The sequence below is a fragment of the Olea europaea genome, chromosome 13 (assembly GCF_002742605.1).
Source record: "Olea europaea var. sylvestris chromosome 13, O_europaea_v1, whole genome shotgun sequence".
Taxonomy (NCBI): domain Eukaryota; kingdom Viridiplantae; phylum Streptophyta; class Magnoliopsida; order Lamiales; family Oleaceae; genus Olea; species Olea europaea.
This window is the reverse complement of record NC_036249.1, coordinates 24627667-24635983: the sequence shown is the minus strand read 5'-3', so window position 1 is coordinate 24635983 and position 8317 is coordinate 24627667.

The following is an 8317-nucleotide window of genomic DNA, read 5'->3' as shown; positions in this document are numbered from 1 at the left end:
TTTATGATGATGCATCTAGGCTCTTACTATAATGAAATTCATATGTTTTGATTTAAATTACGAATTATCTAATTAATAACTCATATTAATTAGTTGGATATTTTATCATCATTTTGATTGCACGCATTATGTTTGGATGATATTGAGTATAATATTTTATGTTTTCTCAGTTTATAATACCTCATCTCTTTCGAATCAATTGTTTGCTATTGATACCTTGACTGTGAATAATTATGTGAGATGGAAACGAGACGTAGAAATAGCACTTCGTCTTTTGGGCTTGGACTTTGCAATGGAGAAAAAGTTTGAGAAACCCATATATAAGAGTATTGCTGAATATATGGCCGAGTATAAAAAGTGGGAAAGGGCTAACAAACTCTATTTGAAAATCATTAAGCGATCGATATCTGATTCCATTCTAGGTGCCATCCCCGATAATGAAAATGTCAAAAGTTTAATGGATGCCATGGGGGAGAAATTTATTGAGCCTGATAAAGTTGAAATTGGGGATCTGATGGATAAATTTATGAGCATGAAATATGATGGTACAAGTGGTGTTAAGGAGCATGTCATGAAAATGATACATCTACTAAAGGCTTTCAACATTCCCATTACGGAGCTTTTCCTGGTCTATCATGTTTTAAACAGCTTTCCTAGCCAATTTAACCAACTTAAGGTTGCTTACAATGCTCAGTGGGATGAATGAAATTTGAATGACCTCATAGCAATGTGTGCTTAAGAAGAGTATAGGATGCACCATGAACCTGTTGAAACTGTGTAGTTAGCTTTTTAGCCATCACAGAATAAGGGGCATTCTTATAACCATAAACCTAAGTTTCGTAAGAGTAATAAGTCACACCGAAGTCAACAGAATAAAAATTTCAGTGGCCCCAAAGGACTTATAAAGAAAAATGATCAATGCAAGTTCTGTAAAAAGAAGGGTCACAAGCAGAAATACTGTTTTAAGTTTAAGACTTAGTTGGAAAAGAAGAAGAGTTCTCCAGGTATTCCTTTGGCCTTAGTTTGTTTTGAGTCTTCTTTAATAGATGTGCCTTTGAATTCTTTGTGATTAGACTCGGGAGCTAGTATTAATATTGCGAATTCCTTGCAGGGGTTCACAAGCAAACGGAGGCCAAGTGAGAATAAAGTGAGCTTGAGTGTTGCAAATGAAGTTCAAGTGAAGGTTGAATTCCTAGGAGTAGTCAAGTTGAGCTTAGAGTCTGGTTTTTCTCTTATTTTAGAAAATATAATTTATGTACCGCAAATGAGATCGAATTTAATTTCTATATCGAAACTTGATGCTTGTGGTTTTACATTTAGTTTTGGTAATGTAATGGTTGAGTTGTTTAATGATTCTCGTCTTGTTGGGTATGACATTTTATGTGATGGTTTTTATAAATTGTCTTTGTCTCCTTTTGAAGATGTCACATGTATTATCAATGTATCAAAGAAAAGGACTTTAATTCGTTAATCATCCTCTATGTTATGGCATAAGTGATTGGGTCATATTTCTAATGATACAATGAAAAGATTAGTAAAAGTTGAGATACTTCCCTCTTTAAACTTCTCTAATTTTGAAATCTGTGTGGATTGTATAAGAGGAAAGCTTACTAAGTCTATAAGGAAAGGTTCAACTAGGAGTAATGAAATTTTGGACTTGATACACACTGATATCAATAGACCTTTGCCTTCTACTATATGTGGGAACAAATACTTCATAACTTTCATTAATGATTTTTCAAGATATGGATATGTTTACTTAATTAACAATAAATCACATGCACTTAAGAAATTCGAAATTTTCAAATTAGAAGTAGAGAAACAATGTGGAAAAAGTATCAAAGTTATAAGATCTGACCGTGGTGGTGAGTACTATGAGAAATATGACGAGTCTGGTCAAAATATGAGTGATTTTGCAAAGTTCTTACAAGAGTGTGGAATAGTGTCCCCAATACACCATACCAGAGACACCTAAGCAAAATGGTGTTTCTGAAAAACGTAATCGAACTTTGAAAGATATGGTCAGGAGTATGATGAGTAGAACAAATTTCCTTGAATATTTGTGAGGTGAAGCCTTGAAAACTGCTGTGTATATTTTGAACAGAGTTCCAAGTAAAGCTGTTGCAAAGATTCTTTTTTAATTATGGACAGGATATAAGCCAAGTTTGGCTCACTTTAAAGTTTAAGGATGTCCAGCTGAGGTTATGATTTATAATCAATTTGAAAAGAAATTAGACCCTAAATAAACTCCTGGATACTTTATTGGGTATTCGGACAAACCAAAAGGATATAAGTTTTACTGTCCAAATCGCGGCTCTAGAATTGTAGAGTCCATTACTGTTAAGTAAAGCAGCTAAGAAAGTTATGAGATATTTGAAGAAAACTGAAAGCTATATGCTTACATTTTAGTGTTAAAATCATCTTGAGGTGGTAGAATATTCAAATTCTGATTTTCCTGGATATCAAGATGATTCGAAATCAACCTCATGTTATATTTTTACATTAGTTGGGGGTGCTATTTCTTGGAAATGTGCTAAACAGGTTCTATTGGCATCTTCTACCATGCAAGCTGAATTTGTGGCATGTTATGGGGCTACAGTCCAAGCCATTTGGTTAAGAAATTTCATCTCTGGCTTGAAAGTTGTTGATTCCATCTGAAGACCGATCACCATCTACTGTGATAATAGTGCATTAGTATTCTTTTCAAAGAATAATAAAAGTTCTGGTGAGTCAAAGCATATTAACATCAAATATTTGGTGGTTAGAGACAGAGTCAAGGAAGGGCAGACGAAAATAGAACATATCAATACAGAGACAATGATTGCAAACCTTTTAACTAAAAGACTCGCTCCAAAAATCTTTAAGACACATGTTACTAATATAGGTATTGTGGAAACATTTGATGTTATTGGTTAGTGGGAGTTATTTATGTAAAGAACTACGTTTTGTGCTTGATCCTTTTGCGGGGTACGTAGGCAACCCATATATTTTTGGATACAGCCCCTTCTGTTAATAAAATATTTTTTTCCCCTATCCATGAACTATTTTGAGCATGCATTTGACTTATTTTTTTTATTATAATATTATTTTGATCTCGAGACATGATAGATAAATACATAAGATGAGTCTCTTTCTGAGACAAGTGGCTTCATTTTGATCCAAAGCATTATGATGACCGATATGAATTAGCACATCTTTTTATCACATTTGGTGCTAAGTTCATACCACATACTACCACATTCGTTGGAGGATGAGGATCCATGTCAATAAGAATGTTGGCATTTTTAGCTGTGGAATGGTCTTACATCGCTTAATTAGTATAATGACTTCTATGTTCGGTGTTAATATTCTTGTTGGATCGGATCATGTTACATAAGGTGTTATCATTGAAGCTATACTTTTGTGGCCATTTATGTAGTCTAACTAGGGTGTTAAAACTTTGTTATAGCAATCAAATGTTTGCCCAAGTGGGAGAATGTTAGAATAATTTTATATGTAGACTTCACATTCGATTGTAAATTTTACGGGTTAGATGTATGGCTTACAATGAAATTATGATTAGGTCAATTATGTTAAGTGATCAATTTGGGCCGTTTTACACCTTACACATTTTATTTGATATAGTGTGGTAATTTCAAGTATGTGGGCTGAAATTATGCGTAAACCCTAATTAGGGTTTAAGTCGATAATGAGACGACAAAGTAAATTCCTATATAAAGGTTATGGCCCCTCTCCTCTCCATATGATTTTTAGCTTGCCCCATTAAAGGCTAATATTTTGTGAGGAGTAAAGAGGGAAAGATCTACCTGCTGTTATTCATATCGACGATGACTTCCGCAGGTATGAATTCGATTTATTAATTTATTACTTTGTGATTATTGATTCTTAACATGATTACAATTAAATTTAACAATGTAAACATATATTATACATCTATTTATTCAACTTTGTCGATATTATTTTTTTATATTTGAGCATTTACATAAGACTTTCGAGATTATATGTATATGATATTCATAGGGATATGTTGGTCCCAAATAAAACGAACCATTTTGTGATTCAACTAGATTTGAAGAAAATATAAATCGTAAGTGGCAAGAAAATAAAGAACACGAAGAGTTTTCGGCCCAAGGCTCTAGAGGTTCGACGACCAAATATAACGCCTACATCACTCGTTGAGCATCCATTAGAATTATGCTCGAATCCACTATCATAGCCCCAAAAAGGAGCAAAATCAAGTTACAGAAAGAACAGCAGTGTTTTGCCGTTCAAAACCACAAAGGCCCTCAGAATATTACACTCCAATCTCGCCAAGAGATGGATCTCATCACTCTCTTAGACTGCTACAAGATTTCACTCAAAAATTACAAGAAAAGTCATCCAAAGATGAAGATAGTACAGGAGAGGAAACGACAGTCAACACAAGAGATTAGCATTCGAAGTCTCTCAACCCTAGAGTAAAAATTGCTATTTATAAGAGATAAGTCCAGTAAATGATTCAACGACTGTCCAAATGCCAAGTGTAAGAAATCAAGTGTGGGACGCCTTTGAGAAGTAAATTTGTATTTCCAAAACAAGATTTTCCAACAATTCTGGAACCTTCAGTTAAATGGACCAATCATTGGGCTGGGTTATCACTTAAATTGCAGATATTCGACTAGCTCAAGAACTTCAGCAACCCAAGCGTTTATAAGATAACTCTTGGTAATCGCCATACGTGACAATTATATGGCAATTTGTTATTTGATGCATTCACATAAGGCGATTACTGATAGTCTACACTATGTATAGCATTATTTATAGTTTATGCACATAGATTTAGTGTGCATATAACACATTGTACTATACCGTAATATGCTTTAATCTCCCATAATCTTACCCTCGATGATCATAAGATTAGGTAGATATGATCATCGAGGGTAAGATTATGGGAGATTAAAGCATATTACAATAATACCACATTTACCGATAGACTGTATTCAAATAATATATAACAATATTCATAATCTGACACGTTCAATATATATAAATTAATTCGAAATTAGATAATAAATAAAAAAATTGAACTTTTATAATTATTTACGAATAGAGCCATGATTCAACAGTAGGAAGTTATGATATTATTATTTTCTAGATGAAATTCGATAACACGTCAGAAAAAAATTATTTAAAACATAAAACATGCTTTATTCAAATCAGCTTAATTTTACCTGGTAATTTAATTTCTTTTATTTTAAAATTTTGATTGCAGGTAGTAGGTGTGGAATTTATTAATTATTCGAAAAATTAGTAATTAGAGGGGAATATATGGGTACTGATCTGGGCTTTAGTCGAGGCAGCCCCAACCCAATTTTATTTTCGTAGCCCACAATGTCACTTTTGTACGTGAAAATTTTATATGGAATTTAATTTATTTTCTTTACATATTAGCTCAACATAAATTGTTTTTAATCCAGTCCTGATTCCACCCCTATTGCTAATTGCATATATTCAAGGCTACAATTTCATAAATAAATAAATAAAAACCAATGTAAAACTTAATTTAGATTGTCACCAAAAAAAGATATTTTACTGAGAAATAAAGTTATGCAATCGAAATTAATGGTCTTATAAGGTAACAAATATTATACCTCCCTAAAATTTAGCAAATTATAATTTTGAAACCCCCTTTTGTACAGAGTAATGTTACTCGCAGTTGCTCACGACCTGGCACGTAGAGTGACTGTCGTTGTGAGCAACTGTGAATAACATTATTTTTTTGTGCAAGCAAACATTGTACCCATTATTGTACCTTGTTTTTCAAGATTATAACAATTTGATGAAAAAATTGACACAACAATTATTGAGATTCCATCTATGATTGACACGTCAATTAATGAGATTCCATCCATGACCGATGATATTAACATTATGTGAATTACAACAAAATATCATTAGCAAATAGCAACCACATTAATCCACAACATCTATAAATAAAGGTCACACGAACATAAATTTTTGGTCACTTATTATCATCAATTACACAGATCGTGTTCATTTTAAACATCCAAACGATATACATAACACATAACGGGATATGATATTCTTAGTTACACAACAACATTCAAAAAATAATACTAAGGACCACACAAGTAGTCATATGCTGCAAATGTTTCTTATCCAAACGACAATTTTCAATAATTACTTATACAAATCCACATATAAATTAAGGGTAATTAGCATATAACATTCTTATATTTCAATATTATTGTGTAAAACATCCATATCTTCTATTTTCGGCATTTTCACCCATAATTACACCATTAATTGTGTAAAACATCATTCCATCCCTTTCCTGTCAATTTATCTGTTAAAAGAAAACCTATAATCAATTTTCTTTTCAAAATGGAAGGGTATTTTCGTCTTATAGAATTTTGCTCCGTTCTTCTCGCCTTAGACAGGTTCTTCAATAATGGCTTAAAATAAATCATATCAAACAAATGGAGTAGTACAATCAAATCATGAAGACATGATGTGTGAGGTCCAGACTTTTATATGTTTATATTGGTTGACGTAGCTCGTTTAATAAACAAGTTTTGGAAGCTCGTCTTATTTAAGGTTATGAAAGTCTAAGCAATAAGTTATTAAAAAGGGAAAAATTCGTGACTTAGATATTAACTATCGGCCACTTCAATTTTCAGGTTTCAAGTTTTAAAATTTAAAATTCAGGTGATAAATAAGTAATTAAAAATATTTTGTTAATTAAATATATTAAGCTTACAATTAAACAATTAATAATCACATGTATGTACTTATAGGTCACGACCTATTTATTGATCACATGTATGGTACCTACGTTCTTCGAAATCATGATTTTTTCGGTATTTATCTACGTAAAATGTTACATTCTTTTCTATCATTTTGTGTGTGTGTGTGTGTCTATACATATATATATACATATATAACCAAAAGGGTGCACCATGTCATTTTAGTTAGGGGTGGGCGCGGGTCGGTTCGGTTCGGGAGAACCGAACCGAACCAAACTTTTCGAGTATCTAGTAAATGGAACCGTCGGATCCAAATATAATTATGGAACCGTTCGGGTTCGGTTCCATTCGGTTCGGTTCGGATCGATTCGGTTCCGTTCGGTTCGGTTCTGTACTATAATTAATTTTTTTAACATTTATAACAACGTTATATAAATATGACTAATGATACATTCAATAGTTTTGGAATGTCAGAGATTAGTAAACTACCTTGTTCAAATGATCGCTACGATCAAAGCTTCAGTCGGGGAAAGTCACGGCTTCGATCGGAGGTCAGAGTGTCGGCCGACGATTGTATAGGTTTTGAAATATTAGATAGGCTGCGAGAGTGAGTGCGAGAATCGAGACAACGTTATGCACTTTATTGTAGGTGTTTAGGGTTATTTAGTGGATTTGATCTTGTTTGGCTAAGAAATGAAACAATAAAATGGGTAATTGGGCCAAAAATTAAAAAATTAGAAATGAAACAAATTATTGGGCCAAAAATTTGGATTTAGAAATCATTAATTTGTTAATTTGTTTAGAAAAAATTAAAATTAAAATAATTTGATTTACTCAATATAAAAAAAAATTAGAAAGATTCCGTTCTTATTCGGTTCTTCGGTTCTTGGTCTAGAACCGAGAACCGAACCGTACCCGTCGGTTCTCAATTCAGATACCCGTTCGGGTATTTAATTTGACAAGAACCGTCGGGTTCGGTTCGGTTCGGGTTCGGTTCGGTCAGTTCGGTTCGGGAGATTTGCCCAACCCTAATTTTAGTTATATTGAGCTTAAAGCTCATGCCTTCCATGTTGATAAATTTTCTAGATTAAAGGATTAGTCGAGTAACTGGGATTTACGTGGATTGCGAAGGATTCGAAGGGAGAAAAATGCTTCATTTGTGTAGTTTGTTCATTTGGAGAGTTTCTAGTTTTTATTAGTTAAGCAACTTATGTTTAAATTTTAAAAGATGTTAATTTTTCATTCCTTAAGATTTTCTATTTCTTTTTGTTGATGTGAACATTTAAATTGTTATTTAGTTTAAGTATGCATATAAGTAAAGTTGCCAAAGAAGTTAAGATTATACGTTAGACTTGTAAACAAAAATTTGCAGCTTACTGCTTGAATTTTGTCACATCAATGCGGACAGATGAATTTTTGGACAAAACTAGTGAGGTTTGAAATCCCTCTCAGTCCTCTATTCGTTGGCTTTGGAATCAAGTAATTGAAAGTCGGTAGGATAAGTTATGCGATTTTTCGAGTACTATGTTTAATGTACCCGAGAACAGTTTTTTGTTACATGTTTGAGTGTC